The 25,750-nt window shown below is 38.6% G+C and overlaps 1 protein-coding gene and 1 pseudogene across 6 annotated transcripts in view; both read right to left on the bottom strand.

Moving 5' to 3' along the window:
• Ino80d (INO80 complex subunit D) overlaps positions 1-773 on the bottom strand; it is a 68,360-nt gene extending 67,587 nt beyond the window's left edge. For 3 of the 6 annotated variants that reach the window (XM_071618868.1, XM_071618875.1, XM_071618872.1), the window contains exon 1: positions 687-773. The gene's annotated coding sequence lies outside the window, so the exon portion shown is untranslated. Of the gene's footprint in view, positions 1-88; positions 259-536; positions 639-686 lie in introns of those variants that run through there. The other 3 variants (XM_071618874.1, XM_071618870.1, XM_071618869.1) reach the window with 3 other exon arrangements.
• Positions 85-12,533, bottom strand: LOC114097881 (3-hydroxyacyl-CoA dehydrogenase type-2 pseudogene; annotated as a pseudogene).
• Positions 12,534-25,750: the final 13,217 nt, after the last annotated feature.

The raw sequence follows: 25,750 nt of genomic DNA, 5'->3' as shown, positions 1-25,750 counted from the left end.
CCCCACCCCACGCCCGCCAGGCCGCCCGCCCCGCCCCGGCCTGCCGCCCGGAGCGCGAAGGAGGGGGATAAATAAATTCAACTGTTACCGGAATCCGGGGGGCGTCTGTGAGACACCCAGGGGGAAGGGGGGCCGGCGCCCATTCTCCACTCCTAGGCCTTGACGCCCCTGACGCCCCTGTCCCGTCAGTCCGGGCCTGCCGCCCCGCGGGAGAGCCTCGGGGCCGGCGCCGAATTTCGCCCCGCAGCGCCGCCGTCCCGCCTGGAGGCCCCGAGGGACCCGAAGGGGCGCGTGCAGGCCCGGGGTGCGGGGGCAGGGCGCGGCCGCCGCGGGGCCCGCCGGCCCGAGGCCTAGCCGGCTCCCCCCCATCCCGCCGCACACCCCCACCCCGGCCCGCACAGGCCTCGCCACCCGGCCGTCTCCCGCCCCGGCCGGACCCCCGCCCGCCCGTCCGCCAGCCTTCGGTCGCCGCCGGCGGGCGCCCCCGAGGCCCGTAGGCCCCCGGCCCCCGCCACCCCAGCGCCGGCCCCACTCACCCTTTCATTCTCCGCCCCGGGCCTGGCGTGGGCCGGCAAATCCCCGGCCTCACGTAAGCGCGCTCGCCGCCCGCCCTGCCTGCGCGGCCCAGCCCGCCGCCCTACGGGAGCCCGGGGATGTGGGCCGGGCCTGGGGCCGCCTCTGCTTACCTTTCAGCTGCTTTTTTTTTTTTTTTTTTTTTTTCCTTCCTCCTTCCCCCCTTTTCCCTCGGCTGGGCTGACAGATCAGAGTGAGAGGCGCTGGCAATGGACTAGGAGGCTCGGCTGCCGCTGCTATTGCTCCCCCCTGGGCTTCAGTGAGAGCCTTTCCCTGTCAAGCAAGAGGGGTGAGGATCATATTTTTATTTTGGAAAGTAAAAAGTGCTCCCAGGGTCGGTGATTATTAAGGGGAAATCCCTGAATATACTCTCCAGCCAAGAAGGCAGGGCTGCCGGGGCTGCACAAGAAGAGGCAGCAGCCTCCTACAGCACCACTACAGGCACTGCGAGGACATAACACCAGAGAGTGGCTCCTCTGCCCTCCGAAACGACAACTTTCCTACCATCTTGGAGGCAGAGCAAAGGGGGGCCAGGGGGAAAAGTGCACTCGCTCCCCGATAAAGTACACATTTCTACTTCTCACCTCTGGAAAAAAGTCCACACCGGCCGTCGACACCAGCGCCTGAGGGAGAAAGCAGGGAAGAAACTGAGGGTTCATGAGAAACGTGTGCATTTGCTCCAGGGGGGAAAATGTTTCTGCATCTGATGGGAAGAAATCTTTACAAGACACAGGTTTTCCGGTGATTATTGTTTTCTCTTTTCTATCTTAATTTTTTCCCATGTTAGTGAAAGTCGTATTTTTTTTTAAAGTCAGTAATGATTTTTGTCCATTACAGGTTTAAGTTCTGTGGCGGTGGACAGTTTATAAATCTGTACTTCAAGAGACTTCATAGTTATTTTGTCTATTTATTTTTGTTACTCTATATATAAATGTTTGTGTTTTCATATATAAACATACACATATGTCTGTATTACGTATTCTAAACTGAGATTGCTGTAAGACAATTGTAAAGAGATGTCTTTTGTCCTCTCCTTGCAAAGCAATGTAAATAAAATCTATTGACTGTCCAGAAAGGCATAATACAGCTATTTATTTTTCACAGTGCAAATAAAAGCAGACATCACTGGAGGTTTAAATCCAACCCCAGTGTATAACTGACCATGTTTCTGGAAATAATCCTAATTCTGTTGTGGTCTGCCCATGAAGGAAGAATACTGTAAACCTGGAAATAGATTTTTAAACTCAGCTTTAGGTTTCTTAAGGAAAATTATTAAGATTGATAGGTGGTCATTTCGTTTTTATCTATCTAGAGTCCTTAAAGTTTAGGTCTTTGTATTACATATGTTGCTGTCTGCATCCTGTATCACAGAATTGAGAAATCTGTTATTTTTGTTAAAGTTGAAATGTTAGTTCAGAACTTTAACTGTGTTGCCGGTCTGTATGAATGAGTTTTCATATATTACAACGAATGTCATGAAGCTGTTTTTTTTTTTTTTTTTTTTAATGAACAAAGCATGGTAGGTTAATAGGATGAAAAATAAACAATATTGAGGTAGTGCAAAAGTGATAGAAGGGCATTGCCTATTTGCATCAGTTCCAAGAGAATTCTTATTGGAGAAAAATGAATTATACAGACTTTTTCCATTTTTGTGAAGAGAGAGAAGAATGGTAGAAAATGACCAGACTGTCTTTATGTATGTTCTACAGGGAATGAGGAATGGAATTTTGTACTAAAAGATATTTTTTCTAACACATGTTGGCTAACCTCATGGGAATGAATTTGTAGTATTAGTGCCTTGGATCAGTAGTAAGTAACTTATGACTCCGCATAAAAATGTCTATTTTTTGAGCTTCCGAATTCAGAAATTGTTATATAACTTTAAGGTGAGTTCAGTTAATGCACATATCAGGTATTCACTCTGCCTTGCTGAACCCCATCTTTATTATCTAAATTTGAATATAATACCTGAATATTCCGAATTATTTTTGTGGTTTTTGCCTCCCTCTTTAATAGGGAAAAAAAAAAAAGTAAGTAAAATTAACTGGTTTATTTATTTATTTAGTTGTTTATTGTACTGGGGATTGAAACCAGGGTACTGAGCCACATCCCCAGCCCTTTTTATTTTTTATTTTGAGATAGGGCCTTGCTAAATTGCTGAGACTGGTTTGGAACTTTGGGTCCTCCTGCCTCTGCCTCCAGAGCCACTGCCAACTTAACTGGTTCTTAACATCTTTGAAGCCTCAGTTGTGAACTTTGCTTTACTTATTTGTTTTTAACATTTGGAGATAAACACAGTGGTCATTGCAAGGAAACTATTTCCCTTTACTTAGACTTCTAGTGAACTTGAAAACCATGTTTGCTAAAAGCTTGTTTTTCCTTATATATGATATAACTTTATAGATGATATTTTCAGTGTTTCAAGAAATTCAGATGTATTTGTTTGCCTTAAGCTGGCTGTATCTTTTTATGCAATCCCTTTTGTCACCCAAGAGACATGTGCTTGCATGATGTCTATCAGGCTAATACTGTACTTGTATAATCACAGGATTTCAGTGCTTTCTCTTTATAAAGGTTGACTTGTACATGGGTATAAACTATTTATTCATCATCCTAGCCAACTAGTCAAAATTTGGGGGATTGCTGCTCAACTAAGAAGAATCCCACTGAATTTGCAATATTGGTGAATTTGGTCACTTGTTTCCCTTGTTAACTCATTTCAGGCACCCTCAATTCTTAGAAGCAAAAGTGCTTAAAAAAAAAAAATGCTGTCATAATTTAGGAGGACTTTTTTTTCCTCCAGCAAAATTCTCACTACTCAAATTTGGCTAACTTTTGAAAAGGGGTCTTGCTCTGTTGCCAACACCTGGGCTCAAGTGATCCTCCCACTTCAACCTCCTTAGTAGCTTGAATTAGTCAAATACCTGCCTGTCACCACCCTGCTGGCTCACATTGGTAACTTTGCTAGATAGTTTTTTTTTTTTTTTTTTTAAAGAGAGAGAGAGAGAGAGAGAATTTTTAATATTTATTTTTTAGTTCTTGGCAGACACAACATCTTTGTTTGTATGTGGTGCTGAGGATCGAACCTGGGCCGCACGCATGCCAGGCGAGCGTGCTTCCGCTTGAGCCACATCCCCAGCCCTGCTAGATACTTTTTTAAAAAGTAGTTTTAATTGTAGATGGACACGATACCTTAATTTTATTTATTTATTTTTATGTGGTGCTGAGGATCAAGCTCTGTGCTAGGTGAGCGCTGTACTTCAACTGAGTTACAATTCCAACCCTGCTAGATACCTTTATGTATGTATTCTCATTTAATTCCCACAGGAGCTCCAAAAAGTTTTATGCTATTTTTTTCCTTTTATTTTTTTAAGACAGGATAGTTGTCTAAATTGTCAGAGTGTGAAATTTCTTGGCTCAATAAAATTCTAGGTTCTGCCCTGTAGTTTCCAAGGTGCCTACTAAAATGCCATGGGTCTAGAAATCCTAGGTTCCTGACCACTGTGCTTTGCCAAAAACAATTTTAGTCACCTGCTGCTGGAGCCCTCTTTCATTCATTAGTTAACTAGTAGCTTATTTCACCTTCCTGAAGTGTAGTGCCTAAATCTATCAATTGTTTTGAAGAATGCAAAAAGGTTAATATTTGTCAGTGAAATGCACTGTGAGCCAGGTGCAGTAGCATACACCACACCTATAGTCCCAGCAACTCCGGAGGCTGAGGCAGGGCAAGTTCTAAGCCAGCATGGGCAATTTAGCAAGATCCTGTCTTAAAATTTAAATAATAATAATAGTAAATGGGGCTGGGGATGTGGCTCAAGCAGTAGCGTGCTCGCCTGGCATGCGCGCGGCCCAGGTTGGATCCTCAGCACCACATACAAACAAAGATGTTGTGTTAGCCGAAAACTTAAAAATAAATATTAAAAATTCCCTCCCCCCCCCCTCTTTAAAAAAAAATAGTAAATGAACTGGGGATGTATGTAGCTCAGTGGTAAAGCACTCCTGGGTTCAATACCTGTTGTCAAAAAGAAATGCATCGTTATTAAGAAAAAATTTCTTCCAGATCCTGAAAATGAGCAGTATCAGTTGGTGTAAAGCACTAGCTAATTTATTCTGTCATGCCTTGATTTCATAAGTAGCTGTTTGGTCTTTAGTTGAAATAGGACTACACTTGCCTTAGTTTTTGTTTTTATTTTTTTTAAATATTTATTTTTTTAGGTGTAGATGGACACAACACAATGCCTTTATTTTTATGTGGTGCTGAGGACCGAACCCGGGTTCCGCCCATGCTAGGCAAGCACTCTACCACTGAGCCTCAGTCCCAGCCCCAGTTTTTGTTTTAAAACTGGATATTGAACCCAGGTGTGCTCTACCACGCTAGCCATTTTTATTTTTGAGACAAGGTTTTGCTAAATTGCTGAGTCTGGCCTGGAACTTGCCATCCTCCTGCCCCAACCTTCCCAGTTGCTGAGATTAGCTAGTACAGGTGTGGGCTGTCTTACCTTAATATTTTTACTATCAGAATCTAATCAATCTACCTTCTATATTAATGATTTTAGTTTTATAAAAATTGACCACCATATTATGGCTGTTACAGTGAAGTTATTAAGAAAAATACCACCTATATCCTTAAAAGGTTTCATTCATAGATTGTGAGGATTTAAAGCAAAAGATGTATGTACGTTTAATATAGTAGAATTTGTCTTTACACAATAAAGCCATGATTTTGTTGGCAAATGTTTGCTGACAGAATCACATGGGCTTAAAAAAAAAAAAAAATGATGACATGGTTAGGTAAATTTGGTGGGTTTTTTTGGAGGGTAGTTGTGATGATAAGAATCTTCCCTAATGTTAAAGGTGTTTTTTCCCAACACAGGCAGACTTTAAAATAATACCAAGAATTCCTGGCAAGTAAAATTCCAAGGAGCTGGGTGTGGTGGCTTCTGAGGAAGTTGAGGGTCGCTTGAGCCCAGAAGTTCAAGGATGTAGTGTGCTATATCAAAGCCAATTGGGTGTCCTTACTAGGTTCAGCATCAATATGGTAACCTCCTAGGAACAGGGACACCAGTAGGTTTGCATGTGCTGGGCACTAGTGGGCTTATGCCTGTGAGTAGCCACTGCACTCCAGTCTGGGCAACATGGCAATACCCCAGAAGTAAGGAGGTAGTAGTGGGATGTGTACGTGGCCTAAAAATTTGCAATGCCACACTATTATTGTGGCCATACACAATTTTTTTTAAAGCATTTCTGTTTTGGAAACATTTCTTGGTAATGTTTCCATCTAAAACAAAGATATTTTTGTTTTATTGTGGTTACTATAACATGAAAGAAAGTATTCCTGAGATAAGTTATATATTTGGCAGACATTTAGATCATAGCTTTAGATTATTTGAGAATGAAATTTCAGTAGTAACAATTCAACTATAATCAAAATGTGCATGAACGTTATTCAGGTAGTCTCTTAAATTATACCACCAAACTCAGGACGAATAAGACCTAGAAACTATCATATGATTACATGTCAAAAGCCAAGAAAGCTGGGGAAGAGTGTTAGGGAGGTTGTTTGTTTTAAAACTCCACAAAGTCAAGAATATATCTTCTAGGCCTCTGATGGCAGTGCTTATCAAGCTATAGCAGAGAACATGACACTATAGCCTAGGCTATAGGCACTCTTTGGCCATTATACTGACTCCTTGATATTAGAAAAAGGAAAATAACTCTCCAACAGAAGTCCTGTTTTAAGTATTGGGTGGTAAAAAGAAACACCCCCAAAGAACAATTAAAAGATTGGATTTGGATAGAATTACAAGTGACCGTCAACATTTTCTATAATTTGTAATGAAAAAAGCTGTTCCCAAAGTGGTGGTTAAACATTGTAATAAGGAGAGAAATCCATAGAGACTTCGGGATAATAGGCAGAGGTTAGCACAAAGGTGACAGTGTTCATTTCTACTTCATTCTTAGTTAAGTAAGCTTTTGTGGACCCTCTGGGAATATAACCACTATTTCCATGGGAAAATAAATTCCAGGTTCCAAACAACTAATTTACAGTGATTTTCTGGATCATAGCCCACTAATAAGTTTGAACTTCCTGTGCTGTAACATCTTTCCCATGTCCTTAAAGACAACCAGAACTCACTAGTAAGAATAGGGAAGTAAGTTACTCCTCATAACAATAAAATAAGGAGTAACTATCAACATAGTCCAGATAGCTTGATTTAAACCCAGGGAAGATAATCAAAGACATAAAGTTTTTAAAGGCAGTGGTAGTAACTGAAAATCCTTTTTTTTTTTTTTTTTTAAAGAGAAAGAGAGAGAGAGAGAATTTTTTAATATTTATTTTTTAGTTTTTGGCGGACACAACATCTTTGTATGTGGTGCTGAGGATCGAACCCGGGCCGCACGCATGCCAGGCGAGCGCGCTACCGCTTGAGCCATATCCCCAGCCCCATAATTGAAAATCTTACTGTTTACTTTTGTATACATTGGAATTTCTGGTTTTTGCATAACCGGGTGCCATATAACATTGGTATTTGCATTTTGTTTAAAATATATATAATCTTAGTTGCTGATGGACCTTTATTTTAATTACATATGGTGTTAAGAATCAAATCCAGTGACTCACACATGCCAGGCAAGCACTCTATCACTGAGCCACAACCCCAACCCCTGTTTCATTCTTAAAACCAGAAAGAGAAAGAAATGTGGTGATGACAGCAGATAAGATTCCACTAGAAACTACTCAACCTAGCTGGGTGTGATAGCACATACCTATAATCCCAGCAGCACAGGAGGCTGAGGTGGTAGGAGGATCATGGGTTCAAAGCCAGCCTCAGCAAATTAGGGAGCCTGTAAGCAATAGTCTCTCAAAATAAAAAATAATAATAATAATAATTTTAAAAAAAACACTGAGCCACATCCCCAGCCCTATTTTGTATTTTATTTAGAGACAGGGTCTCACTGAGTTGCTTAGTGCCTTGCTTTAGCTGAGGCTGGCTTTGAAGAGATTCTCCAATCTCAGCCTCCGGAGCCACTGAGATTACAGGCGTGCACCACCCTGCCCAGCTTTCAAAATAAAATTTTAAAAGGGGAAAGGGGGTTGAATGTGGCTCAGTGATTAAGCACCCCTGGTCTCTATCCCTGGTACCAAAAAAAGAAAAGAAACTACTCAACCTGATCCCTCTATTAGGTGGTGTTCTTTTTGCCTCATACAGGAAGCCATGGCCACTTTTGTTTTGATGCTTCTTTTCTTGTTTTGATGATTCTTTTCTTGTTTTGATGTTCTCTGTTCTCAGCTCTGCCAACTCAAATTCCATTCTGCTTTGATGCTTTGCTTAAAACCTTGTCCCTGAAGCCTTCTGATGCCAACCCAAGTGTACAAATTCTTACTTTAGTGTCCTACATTGTTTTCCAGATTTTGTTTGTTTGTTTTTGTTTCTGTTTTCCACATAGGTAAGGGGCTGTGGTGGTTAAGAGCTTAATCTCTGAGGTCAAAGTCATCAAGTTTAGAAATATAGCTCCAGCATTTTTGTGCTGTTTGACTCTTTGTAAGCTTCTTAACCTCTCACTTTCCTGATTGGTAAAAATGGAGATAATAGTACTACCTACCTCATTGGGGTGTTCTGAGGACTAGATGGCAGTAATGGATATAAAGGTACTAGGCAGGGTCTCCAGCACACAGCAAGTACTAAGGAAAGAGCAGCTGCTCTTTTTGGTTGTTTGCCAGCAAACACCTACAGTTAGTACTGCTCAAGGTCAGGAGGTATCCTTTTGTTTTTGTTTTGTTTTGTTTTTAAACATTACCTAGACAGTGGACTTACCATGGTCATAAGCCAAATTCAACAGAAGGAAAGATGAAGGGAGATAACTAAGATTCTAGCATACCAAATATATGCATTGAAACAGAAACTGTTTACTGATTTTTTTCCATATATTTTTTTAAATACCCAGATAATTTATAGTCTGCAACAAAAAAATTAAGTTTAGCTGTGATTTTGGTGCCCTTCAAAGTCTGAAAATATAAGGGGTACAGGAAGTACATACAGAATACACAAAAGAAGAATATTATGACCACTTAACTCCTTTCGTTAACCATTCTGTACAGAGAAATGCATTTAAATCTCAATATCCTAAATATTGAAAATGAAAGACATCTGACAATAAGGCATAAAAGAATTATGAAATATCTTTTAAAAAAAGTGGTACCACAAAGGGAACAGTAAAAGTTTTATACTTGTCTAATATTTTCAGTTGTGTTATAGGGCAGCTATTCATTTATTGTTTTAAAATGCACATTCAGTATTAGTGTAGGTGTAGATCAGAAACCCTGAATCCCAGGGCTAATATTTACTTGAAAACTGGGGCAGGCTCCCTGGCCTCTCAAACCTCAATGCCCTCATTCTTAACACAGACTGTTTGAATAAGGTGATTTTAGGACCCTATATGATATACTAGCTCATTCATAACAGCTACTCCATAACTGTCAATTTCTATTTATTTTCTCTCCACTGAATTCATAGAAAGTAGATCAAAGTAGATTTTAATTTGAAAACTGAGAAAAGTCGGGTAGCTAACTGTAAAATCAAAAAAAAATTTTAAGTACTTGAAATTGAACTCCTGGAGTGCTCTACCAATGAACTACATCATCCCCAGCCCTTTTTATTTTTTATTTTGAGACTGAGTCTCAGTTAATTGCTGAGTCTGGCCTTAAACTTGTGATCCTTCAGCCTCAGCCTCCTAAGTAATGGGATTGTAGGCATCCACTGCCTCACCTGGGTCTTGGATCAGTTTCTAAAGTATTTAAAAGGAATTATATAGTTAATTAGAATCCTATTACATATTTACTACTTGTGTGATTTTTCCTTTTGATTAAAGTTAATGCTCTTCAGTAAATTAAAGTTTAGTTTTTAAGAATAATTTTAAATATGATTGAGGGCTGGGGAAGTAGTTCAGGTACTTGCCTAGCATGCATGAAGTCCAGGCTCTGAGTGTTTCCCAGCACTTAAAAAAATAGAAATTAAAAATATATGGATATATGTAATTGAACTTTTATTTTCACATAAGAACAGACTCAGTCAACATAAAACTACAAGCATTTGTTCATTCTTCCAGGTACCAGACACTGCTAGGCATTTCCCTAGCACCTGGCTGTAACCAAACAAACAAACAAACAGGGTTCTTATTCAGAGGTACTAGGTAATACTGTGGCAAGAGATCTTACCTTAATTCTGCCATAGATGTTAGAAAATGTGGGAATTTAAGCATCAGCTTAGCAGATTATGAAGAAGAATGATAGCCAGCTCAGTGGTGAATGCCTGTAATCCTAACAACTCTGGAGGCTGAGTTAGGAGGATCACGAGTTCAAAGCCAGCCTCAACAAGTTAGCAAGGCACTTAGCAACTCAGCAAGACCCTATCTCTAAATAAAAATATAAAAAAGGGCTGGGGATATGACTCAGTGGTTAAGCACCCTTGGGTTCAATACCTGGTATAAAAAAAAAAAAAAAAGATAAAATTTGGGAGAGTTGGATATAGTGGTGCATCATTGTAATTCCAACTACTCTGGAGGTTGAGGCAGAAAGGTCAAAAGTTTGAAGCCATCCTGGGCAACTTAGACCCTATCTCAACATAAAAAAGGCTGGGTATGTAGCTTGGTAGTAGAGTGCCCTGGGTTCAATCTCTTGTACTACATACACATACCTCCACAAGAAAGGAAAGGAGAGTGATAGAAAATATCCAAAGTCATTGTAATTGAAGTGTTAACACAGAATATGTGCCTCTGTGTATACACTGAGGTGGAACCCAGGGATGCTTTATCACTGAGTCATATACCCAGTCCTTTTTATTTTTTATTTTCAGACAACCCTTGAACTTGTGACCCTCCTGCCTCCATTTCTTGAGTTGCTGGCATAAAAAATGTGCACCATCAGGCCCAGGTATATTTTCATTCAGGGTTGGGACAAAAAGTTAAAAAGCTGCTTCTACATAAGGATGAAATTTGTAGCAGCTTCAGTATTTAATAGTGAACAATACAGGCAGTCTCTGGTCTCCTTGACTTTACAGTCTAGGAAATTGGCCTGGTGTAAGTCTAAAGGAATGGTAGAACCTGAGAAGAACTTGAGACCACTGGGTTAAAAATATTGTTTCTTAGCTGGGTGCAGTGGTATGTGCCTATAATTCCAGTGACTGAGGAAGCTAAGATGGGAGGATTGCAAGTTCCAGTCAGCACCAGCAACTTAGGAAGACCCTGTCTCAAAATAATAATAATAATAAAAAAAATAGGGCCGAGGAATGTGGCTCAGTGGTAAAGCACCCCTGGGTTAAGTCCTTGTACCAAAATAAAATTTAAATTTTTTTCTTCTTTATTTTTTAACAACTACTAGCCAAGCTAAACATGTCTGTGGGAAATTAGCTGGCTAGAATATGTGACCCTGGCTAGGGTAGCTCATCAAAATAAAGCTTGTCTATGCAATTTAGGTCACTCTACCTCAGAGACACAAAGGAGCCAGAGAAGATCTATATAGAACCATTGTGTGGTCAAAAGAATGAAAGAAAATCTGGAAATACTAGGACTTCTGTGCATGAAAAAAGAAACTGAAGGGGGTTGTGATTAAAGTCAGTGAAGGACGTAGACCAACTGAACATTAAATTGTTTACCTATAAGTGAAAGACAACTTTTGAATCTCAAGAGAAGTATTTCTTTTGAAAGAGTTTTCACATAGCAAATTCTGACCATATAGAGCTTATTTTTTAAATTGTCAAAGATGGAATTTGTTTCAAAGGTTAATTTTTTAAAAAATTTTTATAATATGGGGGGATAGTAGCGGATAAGAAAGGCAGCAGAATACAACAGATACTAGTATGGCAGTATGTAAAAACGTGGATGTGTAACCCATGTGATTCTGCAATCTGTATACGGGGTAAAAATGGGAGTTCATAACCCACTTGAATCAAATGTATGAAATATGATATGTCAAGAGCTTTGTAATGTTTTGAACAACTAATAATAAATAAATCTGTAAGGCAAATATAAATAAATAAATAAAATAATTTTTATAATGAAATAGTTTATTAGGCACAGAGGGTGACTGGTAGGCAAAGTTAGTAGTACCCCAGGGGGAGGTGAGGCACAGGAGCCTTCGTTTTCCCTGCCGTCACCCTTCAAGGCTGCATGCAGAGCCCCATCCATCCAGATGACCTCTCCTTTGAGGAACGGGTTCTTGATTATGGTCTGGACCAGGTGAGCATACTCAGCAGGGTCACCCAGTTGGCTGAGGAAGGGGTACCTGACTGGCCAGGAAGTTGGACACCTTCTCTGGAAGCCTAGTCAGCAATGGGGTGCCAAACAGACCTGACCTGGAGCAATGGCCATAACCCAGATGCCTATTGGAGCCAGATCCCAAGCAATGGGCAATGTCATGCCAACTATGCCCCCTTTGGAAGCAAAATATGCAGCTTGTCCTGCCTAGCCCTCAAAGGCAGCCACATTGGCAGTGTTGATGATAACCCCACGTTGATCTCCCTGGTCTGGTTCATTCTCACTCATCTCACCAGCAACCAGGTGGATCATTGAAGGTACCCATTAAGCTTCACATTGAAAACCTACTAGAACTCCTCCAAGGAATGGGCCTGGTTCTTCTTTAAGTTGTATATCTTTAAGTTTTATGTCTTATTGGCCATTGCAATACCTGCACAGTGGACAGCCACATCCACACAGCCAAACTTCTCCTTTGCTAGAGTCAGGGCTGATTGAACATCCTTCTTAGAGGTCATATCGATTGGGGCACATATGCGTCTCTTTCCTAACTTCTTGGTTTGGGCATCACCACCTGAGTCAGGCATGTCCAGAAGCACAGCAGTAGTCCTGTGCTTCATCAGTCATTCTGCAATGGCCAGACCAAGACTGGAGGCTACTCCAGTTATTACTGCTACCAGGCCCTTCATGTTCCAACATGCCACAGCCATCTTGCACCAGCCTCACTATTGAAGAACTCAAAGGTTAACTTTTTAACAGTTGACTTGGTGGTGTACACCTGTAATCCCAGGGACCCTGGAGGCTAAGGCAGGAGGATCACAAGTTTGAGGCCAGTCTGAGCAACTTCGGGAGAACTATTTCAAAATAAAAAATGACTGGTAATATTTAAAAATTTTAAAATGACTTAGTGGCACAGTGTACCTGGATTAAATCCACAGTGTCTAAATAAATAAATAAATGAATGAAAGGCTCAGATCAAACCATGCGTGTTTTTTTGTTTTTTGGGGGTTTTTTTGGTAGTGGAGATTGAACTCAGGGCCACTTAACCACTGAAACATAACCCTTGCCCTTTTTTTGTATTTTATTTAGACACAGGGTATCACTGAGATGTTTATGGCTTTGCTGAGGCTGGCTTTGAACTCCTAATCCTGCCACTGAGATTATAGGCCCAGTGCATGCAGTCTTCAGTGGTGAAATATTTATTGGGTACTACACAGTTGTGCTCAGGGAATTTATAATCTAGTTGCAAAGAGAAGAACCAGAAAGAATGAACAAAATAAGCAAGGGTTCCTGGCCACAGCGAGGGTGAGGAGAGAAGGGCTCCTTGGACTGCTGGAGAAGGCTAGGCGCTACTAAACTGGGCTTTAGGCCCAATTCAGGAACTGAGTACAGTGGGGTGCTCCCAGAACTCTGGGCCTCATTCACTCCTGTATGCATTAAATCAGATACCCCAAAATCCCTAACATAGTCCAGATACACGGAAGACCAGAGATCAGTTTGTTAAAATGGAGAGAATTTTTATTGATGTTGGATAGAGGAAATGGCATGATCCAAAGCAGGAGTGAGCAGGTATTCTCCACAGTGGAATAGGTGTGTACTGGGAAATGTAGTAGACAAAGTAGGGTAGGGCCCAGTTAAGAGGATTTTGAGGGGCTGAGGTTGTGCCTCATCAGTAGAGCACTCACCTAACACATGCGAGGCCCTGGGTTCGATTCTCAGCACCACATAAAAATAAATAAATAAAGGCATTGTGTCCAACTACACCTAAAAAATAAATATTAAAAAAGAGGACTTTGAAAGCCAAGCAGAAAAGTTCAAACAGATATAACATGCAACAAAGAACCATAATTTTTACTTACTTTAAGGATTTTCTGCTGTTCAAATATTCAAGAAGCACCTATAAATCATCTACAGTGTACAAGTAGTAGGATATTGGTGAAAAATACAGCTCCTGCCCTCATGGATGAAGTCAGACAAGAAAGGAAACAATTATTGTTTTAGGGATGTTTTACTCTTATATAGATCCTAATTTTATATTTATTTATTTATTTGTTGTTATTTTGGTGCCAGAGATTAAACACATGCCAACCATATGCCCTACCACTGAGCTACAACCCTAGTCTCATGACCTGCTTTAAAAATACAAGCTTCTACTGGGTGCTGTGGTGCATACCTATAATCCCAGTGACTTGGAAAGCTGAGGCTAGAGGATTGCAAGTTCCAGGCCAACTGAGCAACTTGTAGCTCAGTGGTAGAGCATCCCTGGGTTCAATCCCCTGTACCACACAAAATAATAATAATATTTCTTAAAGAGATAGATGTTCCAGGAGGGCTAGAACTTTTGTTTTTGTCTATTTTATTCACTTAGCATCAGAAACAGGATTTTATGTATTTATGGTTTTACATGTTGAGCACAAAGTATGCATCAGAAATTTTTTTGAATTAATGATAGTATTTGAGATTTTGAATTCTTAAAAAGTATAATCCCTTTTTTAAGATAGGTTAAATGAGAAGAGCTCTGAGAGAGTAAGTGTAGACTTTCTATTAATTTCACTAAAAAAGTTCATCTATAGCTCATGGGCAAAAGACTTACCTGGCATATACAAGGTTCCTATATGATGTGCAAATAAATAAAAGTCCATAATGGCTAACAAAATATGTGTGCAATTCTAATCATTTTAGTAACGTTTAAACATTATTTTCCAATTGGTCATTTTATAGTACAGTTTAAAAATCTGAAAGCAGTGTTACGTATTCTACTTTTCTGTTAGCATATTTATTTGTATACTCCTCATTGCTAAAAATACCTAACATAAATACATACTCTTAAGTTTTTTTTAATATTTATTTTTTAGCTGTAGTTGGACACAATACCTTTATTTTATTCATATATTTTTATGTGGTGCTGAGGATCAAACCCAGGGTCTCCCATGTGCAAGGCGAGTGCTCTACCACTGAGCCACAATCCCAGCCCCTCTTAAGTTATTTTTACATGAGTCTCTCAGGTCGAAAATAAAAGATAGGATGTAAGAGAATCACCTGCAAATATACAAGAGATTTAAAAATGGTTACCATTATAGCCTTTTGTATGGAAACTTTAGCATCTTTGAGCAAATATCTTTTGTGTATTCCCCTTCTCCATTTTGTAGGGCATGATCATTTATGCCATCTGCTCTTTGGGAACTGTTAATTGACTGACATTGTTCCCTGAGTTTTGCTGTCACCATAGATGGTTGTAGAACATGAGAACAAAAGATTTTGTAAGAATAGCTTTCATATGACAAGTATCCTTTAAACCATGGAGGAAAAAAAAAGAAAAGAAAAGAATCGATGTTGACCAATTGGGAAAAATTAAGTATTTCCATGGTTTAAATCATTTAAGCTTACTGAGAAGTTATTGCAGTATGTCTAAACATTTAAATATATAAATAGCAATTAGGTAATTTAATACCAACGAATTTATACTTGAATGGGGAAAGAATGAATCATCTCCATTCATGGTAGGATACACAGATGCTTCCTGTTGCCCTGTCCAGAATGATGTTAACATCAACCTCAGGAGACCATTAGGCTAAACTTGAACTAGATGGTAACCATTTTGTCTCTATTGAGGAACAAGAAAAGAATTATGTTAATTAAATTTTATCATAGTAAACTCTTTGTACTTCATGTAGTAGTCATTGATGATGGCATAAATTATCATTCAATCCCTATATCATGTGTCTCTATCTGAAATGTATCTAAAGAAAAAATTGCAGAGCCAGGCATGATGGCACATGCATGTACTCCAGGAATTCAAGAATAGCCTGGAAAACAGTGAGACCCCCATCTTAAAAATAAATAAGTAAATTAAATTAAATTGTGGGGAAATACAGACTTACAATAACATTCTTAGAAAGCCCATGTAAACTCTATGCAAACCATTTGTCTTCCCCGGCACCACCATTAAAAGGGAGTTTCTAGCCCAGGGTGGTGATGCAGTCCTGTAATCCCAGCTACTTGAGAGGTTAAGGCAGGAGGATCTCAAGTTCAAGATCAGCCTGGGGAATGTAGCTATACTTTGTCAAAATAAAAAATAAAAGAGCTGTAGATCAGGGGCTGGGGATGTGGCTCAAGCGGTAGCGCGCTCACCTGGCATGCGTGCGGCCTGGGTTCAATCCTCAGCACCACATACAAACAAAGATGTTGTTGTGTCCGCCGAAAACTAAAAAAATAAATATTTTAAAAAAAAAAAAAAGAGTTGTAGATCAGTGGTAGTGTTCAAGCTGCAAATAAATAAATGGAGAAAGTTTTCTGTTTTCTCTGAATCAAACTGTTGTAATAATGTGATTTTCACTGGGTTCTTTTTGCTTCTCTTTTTAAATTCACAAAACTTAAAAAACGTTAATTCATTTAAGCACTGTGAAAGGATTCTATGTATTTATGGTTTTACATGCTGAGCTGCTTTTCCTCACAAAACTTCTGACACTGCCTGGTGAGATGGCACACACCTATAATCCCAGTGACTCAACACAGCAAGACCATGTGTCAAAATAAAATATAAGGGACTGGGTTTGTAGCTCATTAGTAGAGTGCTTGCCTGGCATGTGTGAGGCACTGGGTTCAATCCTTAGCACCACATAAAAATAAATAAAAGTATTGTGTACATCTACAACTAAAATAAATAAATAAAATATAAAAGGGGCTGGGGATATAGCTCAGTGGTAAAGTGCTCCTGAGTTCAATCACCATATCACAAATAATAATAATTAATAATAACAAAAATAGCCAGATGTGATAGCACATACCTGTAATCTCAGTGACTGGGGAGACTGAGGTAGGAGAATCACAAGTTTGGGGCTAGCCTCAGTAACTTAGCAAGGCCCTAAGGAATTTATCAAGACCTGTCTGGGGCCGGGCATGGTGACACATGCCTATAATCCCAGCAGATGGGGAGGCTGAAACAGGAGAACTGAGAGTTCAAAGCCAACCTCAGCAATGACGAGGCACTAATCAACTCAGTGAGACTCCGTCTCTAATAAAATACAAAATTGGGCTGGGGATGTCACTTAGTGGTTGAATGCCCCTGAGTTCAATCCTTGGTACCTTAAATAAATAAAATAGACTGGGGATGAAGCACAGTAGTAAAGTGCCCCTGGGTTCAATTCTCAGTACCAAAAAATACAAATAAATTAAAAATTAAAAGATGATAACAATAATTTCTGACACTAAACTGTGGAGTGTTTTTTCTCACGTTAACCAATTCTCCCAACTCCCTGACATACTGAGTGTCCTATAATTCAGTCCAATTCTGACATTAACCATCCAGAGTCACCATCAGACTCTGTGGGTTTAAGGGCTCAGCCCCACAAGACTGCTTTCACTTAAGAGGCCAGTCACAAGTATAAGGTCCCCAGGTTACCCATATTTCTGTCTGACTTGATTACAAAGCCAGGATATGTTCTCACAACTTCCAGTTTGACAATTTGCTAAAATAGTACACAGAACTCAGGAGAATTTTTTACTTACATTCACTAGTTTACTACAAGGGATATGACAGGAACAGCTAAATAAGAAAATCAGAGCAAAGCATTGGTGGAGGGCTTGGGAATATGGGACACAAAGCTTCCATGCCCTCTGTGGACACACCACCCTCCTACCACCCTACCCTGAAAGCTCTCCGAACCCCAACGGAAGTTTTTATGAAAGTTTTGTCACATACAAAAGATTGATTTTTAACTCAATTTCCAGCCCCCTTCCTCTCCCTGGAGGTTGGGGACCTGCGATTTATAGTTTTAGTTTCTAATCCAGACTTAGTCTTTCTGGTGACCAGTCTCCACCCTGAAGCTTCTAGGGACCCATGAAGAGTTGCTTCATTAGGAAAAAAGATGCTCCCACCACCTAGGATATTTCAAGGGATTTAGGAGCTCTCTTTCAGGAACTATGAGGACAAAGACCAAATATTATAACAAATGATACTCCTATCAGCTCAACATTCAGGGAACTTGTATCAGGAAACAGGGACAGAGACAAAATTATTATACCATATATACTAACTTCTTATTTTGAAATAAAAGCAGATGTCAACACAACAAAAGCAAAAAGCTTCCACAATATACTAAGTTGTCCATATTTAATTTCTGGATTGCATCCATTAATACAACTATTCTCATTAAAATACATATTATTGTATCAAAATCATTATAGTGTTGAAGCATGCTAGGGGTTTTGTTTTAGGGTTTTTTGGGGGGGCTAGGGGATATTTGGTACTGGGGATTGAACCCAGTTCCAAATGATTTTACCACTGAACTAAGTCTCCAGACCTTTTTATTTTTTATTTTGAGATAGGGTCTTATTATGTTCCTTACAGTCTCACTAAATTACGAGGCTGACCTTGAACCTGTGATCTGCCTGCCTCAGCCTCCTGAATTGTCAGATTACAGGTGTGTGCCACCATGCCCAACACATTGTCTTTTGAAGCATACTCACTCTTCCAAAATTAAGGAAAATAGAATTATTAAAATGCACAGAATAAGCAACATAGCTTGGTATTTCAGCTAAGAATCTCAAGGCACATTACACTTTTTTTTTTTTGTACTATATTACCAGCCTTTTTATTTTTTGAGACAGGGTCTTGTTTTAAGTTGCTGAGGCTGGTCTTGAACCTGCAGTCCTCCTGCCCTTGTTTTTTTCCAGCTTCTAGAAGTTACCCATATTCCTTGGCTTATGGTCCTTTTCTCCATCTTCAAAGCCAGCAGTATAGAATCTTCCAATCTCCATTTGACTCTGGTCTTCCTGCTTCGATCTTATAAGGATCCTTCTGATTATTTACAGCCCACCTGGATAATCCAGGCTCATCTCCCTATTCAAAGATCCTTAATTTACTCATATCTATAAAATCCCCCTTGCCATGTAGAACATCAAGTTCAGGGGATTAAGACATTACATCTTTGGGAGCCATTTTTCTGCCTTCCACATGAACATATCTTGGACTATTGGGACAATTAGTTCTCATAAACCAGGCCAAAGAAAAATAGTCCTTTAGTAATGACCCTTTTTAAAATTTTCTTCTTAGCCCAATGAGTTATTTTTTTAAAAAAATTATATTTGCACATTTGTCTAAATCCTTCATAAAAGCAAATGTTATTAATCCTCCATTGGTAAGACACTGATTTTAATTTGTCCTCCAGAAACAATGAAGAAATCCTGTTGAGTAATCTGTAGTCACCAATTGCACAGATGATTTTTATCCAGTTGTAAAAGCAATGATTATGATTACATGCTCTCTGAAATGCTCAGTTTATATAATTCATACATTGTTGGTTGTAAATTATATTGTCAGAGCCATCCTAAGCCTCTGGAGGCTGAGGTAGGAGAGTCACTTGAGTCCAGGAGTTCGAGGCCAACTTAACCTCTCTAAATAATATATAAATAAACAAATTCTCTTTGTAGTCTTGGCTATAACTATGCATTTATTTATTTATTCATTTATTCAATGAATAAATATTTATTGAATACTTGACTGCAAGGCATTGCAAGTATCTAAAAATTTACATATTTTCTGTGTGGGAAGTAAAGGGTTTCCCATTCTTATTATTTTTAAATGGCCAGAAGTAAAATGTTTGGTAGAAAGTATTGTGTGCAAAAAGTTATATAATACTTTCTTTTCTACTATTGAACTGTGTAGATTGGTTGCATATTAACTCATAATTATTGGTATCCACATTCATTCTTCCTTGATAAAGATGAAATTGCTAGAGAATTTTTTAATGTTTTTTTTTAAATATTTTTAGTTGTATATAGACACAATACCTTTATTTATTTATTTTTATGTGATGCTGAGGATGCCTCATACATGCTAGGCAAGCACTCTACCACTGAGCCACAACCCCAGCCCCAATTTTTTAATGTTTAGTATAATGAAAGCAACAACTAAAACTTCTTAAGCACTTACTTCTACCCAATGCTTTGCACATGTTAAATTATTTAGTCTTCCAAACCCTCTCTAAGGTAAGTGTTATAGCACTAACATTCCCATTTCATAGATAATAGTAATAGAGATATAGCTGGTAGGTGGTAAAGCCAGAATTTAAATCTGGGGAATTGATTCCATAGCTTTCTCCCTTAATACACAAATCAATGTATATATCATCACCTAGTGTTGCAACCCAGTAAGTGTTAGATGTAATGATTGCTTCAAATTTTGCTCATAGTTTAATCATTTTTCCCAACTTTGGAATATAGCTGAGAAACTATAATCTCAATGGACTCTGAGACATGAATGAAAATTTGAAAAACAGACTAAATGCTGCAAAGATTTAGGTTTACATCAAAGTCTAATAATATACATGAACATAACTAGAGCCTAGGACATTGTAGACTTCAGTTTATTATTATTGCTGTTGAAATCATCTTTCTTTAATTTGATGGCATGACCCAGGTAGAATACAGTGCCCAGCAGTTTTCGGAAGAAGGGAGAAGCCTCAGGTGATGGCACACACCTATAATTCCAGTGACTTGGGAGGTGGATGTAGGAGTATTCCAAGTTTGAGGCCAGCCTAAGCAACTTGGTGAGGCCCTAAGTAACTTAGTGAGACTCTGTCTCAAAATAAAAAATTAAAAGAGCAGGGGATATAGTTCAGTGGTTAGGCACCCCTAGTCAATCCCTAGAACCAGAAGAAGAAAAAAAAATAGGGAAGAAATATATTCTAGTGTCTATTTTGCCATGGGCAAGCACTATCCCGTAATTGTGGAGAATTGTGCTATCAATTTAGGTATTATCCATTTCTTAGGAAACCCTTGAGTAAATAAATTTGACTGCTTAGTAGTAGATTCTTAAATATATATTCTATTCATACTTAATCAGAACAGTTTTCATGTTTGCTTTACTACTACATTTAAGGCTTAAATGTTTCATTCATAGAATACTCAAGACTAGAATAGTTCCATGCTGAAGTTCATAGATGCTTCCCATACCTACTTTTAAAAAAATCATCTAAATATAGGTAGGTTGGATGAAAATTATTTCAGTTTACATCTACATTTGTATGTCTTTGAGGACTGGGGATGTAGACCAGCGGTAGAGTGCTTGTCTAGCATGCTTAAGGACCACCAAAGAGAAAAAAAGCATAATCTAAAATTCAAGCTTTTCGGCAGCGGCAAGGTCTGGCCTTGCGGAGGACCTCGGAATTAATCGTTAATTTCAGTGCTTCTGCACTCCTTAATCTCCAACCTTCTCAATAAAATGATTTGACACCAAAATGATGATGATAATAATAATAATAATAATAATAAATAAAATATATTCAAAATGTTTATAATTTGAAAGTAAGCTCATCAGCATAAATGACCAATTTCTATTGAATTGCTAATTACTTGAAAGTTATTTTGATAAATTTGTGTCATCCATCCATATTTAAAGAAATAGAAGACAGATCCCAAACAACCAATAAATTATACAGCATAATATAAGTTACTGGTCAATAATGGAGTAAAAAGCTATATGGGAATCAGAGTGGTTACCAAGTTGACATAAATCCCCAGAATTAATATGATGAACTAGTTAATAAATATGGTTGTTTTGCCAGAAGAAAGTACAAGGCATGATACAGTTAATAGAATTTAAGAATATAGCTGATTACTGATCAAATCTCAGTACCTAAAGATATTCTAATTGATTAAAGAACTTACCAATTGGAGAGGAGAAAAAGGTAACCAGCAACAGGGGAGAAAAAGGATTGGGGAAAGAAACTATGGACCTTATGGGAAAGATAGGAAATTAATATCTATCATCTTTTTGGTCAATAATATGTACATGTTATACTGCATCAGAGACTTGCAGAAACAGTAACTTCTTAACCATTTATTGTGTGTGACCATGCTGAATCAGAGGGTAAACTGATTTACCAGGGTAAACTGGTAAACAACTCCATTCTGGGAGGAAAATGCTCAGAAGGAGAAAGGAATTACTTATTCCTGGACCAAAGGGCTATTTAGTAAAATTTCTTGTTCAGTGCCTCAATCAATATCTTCGGGTCTGGGAAAATTCACCTGTTATCCCCAGGAGTCAGTTCACTTGTTCACTTGTTCTATTCAACAATGGGATTGGGCACAATAACTAGAGTTAACATCAGAATGTTTACATTTAAAACCATGTTGGATACTCCCCAAGGTACAACACTGAGTAGGTATAGTCCTTACCTAGTAGTCTTAATTGTAAAGCTGTTAAGGTTAATAGCAGGTTGCATAAAAGTTCCTAATGACCTCTTTGCTATTTCATTTAGCAGAAAGGTTTCTTCCCTCTTTTAGGGCACTTTTCATTTTCTTTGAAAATTGCTTCTCTTGTACAGTACTTATTGGATGAAAACACAAACTTGAAGAAATGACTCCAATCAAAAACTTCACAGTGGAATAAAATATGGATTCTCAAAAACCAAATATATTAGGCAGGGTATGGTGGCACATCCCTGTGATCCCAGCATCTCAGAAGGCTGAGGCAGGGGGATGACGAGTTCAAAGCCAGCCTCAGCAACTTAGCAGTCCCTAAGCAACTCAGCAAGAACCTGTCTCTATATAAAATATAAAAAGGGCTGGGGATGTGGCTCAGTGGGTAAGCACCTCTGGGTTCAATCCCTGGTGCCAAAAAAAGAAAAACAGAACAAAACAACAACAACAAAATGATTAGATATATTTCTGAAATCACTGCAAGATATTTGTCCTATTCTATTTTTGAATGAGAATCATTCCAGTTTTATCAAAGTGCAATGTGTTTTGACAGACATGTCCAAATGGGGGACATGTGCAGAAAAAGTAAATTTTGGAAAGATGTTTAATCATTTTTATAACACATGAGATAATGACAGACTTGAACCTGTAGAAAACACTTCATGTATGATTTGGAATGATGTGAGAGGAAAATACTAGGTAAGAACATTAGAGGCAAACCACTAGAGACATAGGTGTTTGAAAGCAATTAAGAAGCCCATCCCATCTCTTAGAGAACAAAAGATTTGAAAGAGATGGATACATACAATTGGCTAGGAAAGAGAAGGATATAGAAGGCATAGGTCACAGAGGACATGTATAAGTTACTGAGGAGTAACCCCAATTTCCCAAGGGAACATGGTGCCCAGGGATATGCTTTCCCCTTGTCCATTCCCTCTGGGCTTGCAGATAAAAAAAACAAGCCCCATTTCATGAAGATGTGTGGCTCTTTAGTTCTTGGTAAGTAAACAAATTATTCCACTTTATGTGTATTGTCATTTGGGAAGCTACAGGAATGCACTTATTTTATTATTATTTAACTTTATCCATGTAATGATATACCTCCCATATTTTTTTTTCTCAGTCCTGGATATTGAACTTAGAACCTCAAGCATGCTAGGCAAGTGCTTTACCATTGAGCACTAACCCTAACCCTACTTCCAGTACTGAAAGAACAAAGACAAGTATTTTTTTATTTTTTGGCTTTTCTCAATACTTTTTTTTTTCTTTTCTTTTTTTAGACAGGTTCTCACTAAGTTGTTTAGGGCTTCACTAATTTGCTGAGGCTGGCTTTGAACTTTCGATCCTCCTGATTCAGCATCCTGAACCACTGAGATTAGAGGCATGTGCCATGGCACCCAGCAGTTTTTTGGCTTTCCTCTTTTTCTTTCTTTCTTTTTTTTTTTTGTGGTGCTGGGGATTGAACTCAGGACCTTGTGCATGCAAGGCAAGCACTCTACCAACTGAGCTATATCCCCAGCTGTGGCTTTTATTCTTCTAATTTTTTTTTTTTTTTTGAAAGAGAGAGAGAGAGAGAGAGAGAGAGAGAGAGAGAGAGAGAGAGAGAGAGAGAGAGAGAGAGAGAATATTTTTTAATATTTATTTTTCAGTTTTCGGTGGACACATCTTTATTTTATTTTATGTGGTGCTGAGGATCAAACCCAGCGCCCCGCGCATGCCAGGCAAGAGCGTTACCACTTGAGCCACATCTCCAGCCCCAGCTTTTATTCTTCTTGACAGGGAAAAGAGATTGAAATTAAGCCATACTTTACTGAACTATAGCTCCACCTCATTTTATTTTTTGAGACAGGGTCTGGTTAAATTGTCCAGTGTGGCCTTGAACTTGCAATCCTCCTGCCTCCTTAGTAGGTGGGACTATAGGAATGCACCCTACTTACTGTCCCTTTTAGATTTCAATACTATCCCAGAAAATTCTAGAAAGTAGATGCTTCTGATTTAGAATAATGGGGCAAGGTCATCCTACCAATAGGAACACAGTCAAACCCTGAAGTTAACCTTTAAAAAGCACATTGGTACCACTACTTTGACAGTTCTCTCTTTGGTAGCTTGACTAGTGATGAGGTAATTTTGGTAAAAATAAGCTGTTTATATTAGCTAATGATTCCTGTTGGCAAAAGAATCCACTAGACCCCATTTATACACATCTAACCCTCTTTAAGTACCCCTTCTATCACTGGTATTTCCTCTTCTGATGGCACTGTTATGTTTTTGCTCTAAGAAGCAAATCTCTTCTAAAGGTTAAAGAATACAACAGACACAGTAAATCTTACTATAACTGGTTAAAAATCCCACCAAAATACAGAGTTCTACATAATAAATTTACTTGCACAATCTTGGTAGTCTGTAATAGTAGTATTTTATCGATTAGGTTGACCTTGGACAATTCATTAAATTCCCCTGAGCCTAAGAAAGCAATGTATTTAGGAAAGTATGAGCTGGAGGTTATCAAAAGGATGGTTTTACCTCAATCTATGGAATTGAATTTTTCATTTGATTTGATTAAAATGAGGACTTTTAATTTTAGGATCAAGAATTTCCATGGCTGATCACTGCAACCTCCTTACTGTCAGCAACATTTTGAATATACATTTTCCTATGATTGTCCACTGAGATTTGCTATCTCAGGAAATAGGCTACGATTTTTATCTGATTTAATCCTATAATAACCGTATGAGGTTGGAAATAGTACAATGATTACAAATTTTATCCTCATCTTACAGATGAAGAAACAGTCTTCCAATTTTTTGAACCAGCTGGATACAGTGGTGCACACCTATAATCCCAGCAACCTGAGAGGCTAAGTCAAGAGGATCGCAAGTTCAAGGCCAGCCTAAGAAAGTTAGAGAGGTACTAAGAAATTGGCAAGATGCTGTCTCAAAATTAAAAATAAAAAGGGCTGGGGACATAGCACAGTGGTAAATTACCTCTGGCTGGGTTCAATCCCCAACCAAAAAAAAAAATTTTTTTTTTTTTTGAAGTAACTTTACCAAAGTTGAATAAGATCTGATCTCACAAGAAATGTCATACAGTTAAGTTAGCAACAACCAATAATAAATGATTATGTACTGGTTGTTATCAAGAAGTATGATACTCTCAGCCTTGTATGGTGGCACATGCTTGTAATTCCAGAAACTTGGGAGGGGGGATGAGGTAAGAACTTGCAAGTTCAAGTCCAACCTGGCAGCTTAACAAGACCCTATTTAAAACTGAAACATAAAAAAATGTTGAGGTTATACCTCAGTGGTAGAGCACCTCTGGATTCACCCAGTATGTTAACTTCAGGGTCTGTTCATATTGGCTTTTTCACCTAAGGGGAATTAGCCCTAAGCCTTTGTAGATGTTCTAATTGGTAACTGCCTCATGTCATGATTCTATCAGCCAAGTTATTGTCCCTAATATTTTTTTTCTATACAGGCTCTCTTACCTTTTTTTTTTTTTTCCCTAGCAAGCATCTTCAATGTTTATGCTCACAATAACATTAATATTTAGCATTATAGGACTAATATGTACCCATGGAAGATTTTCATGCTGTAAAAAGCAATTAATTTTATTGAGTGACACTTAACCCAGATAAATTTTTTAACACATGCCTAGATGGTAATCCAAGGTTCCCAAATGGACTTTACCATATATAACGCCTTTTTCATTTCAGTACCTTCTTACC

The sequence above is a fragment of the Marmota flaviventris genome, chromosome 11 (assembly GCF_047511675.1).
Source record: "Marmota flaviventris isolate mMarFla1 chromosome 11, mMarFla1.hap1, whole genome shotgun sequence".
Classification (NCBI taxonomy): Eukaryota; Metazoa; Chordata; class Mammalia; order Rodentia; family Sciuridae; genus Marmota; species Marmota flaviventris.
Note: the sequence above shows the minus strand (reverse complement) of the source record. Positions and strands in the feature narration are given on the sequence as shown.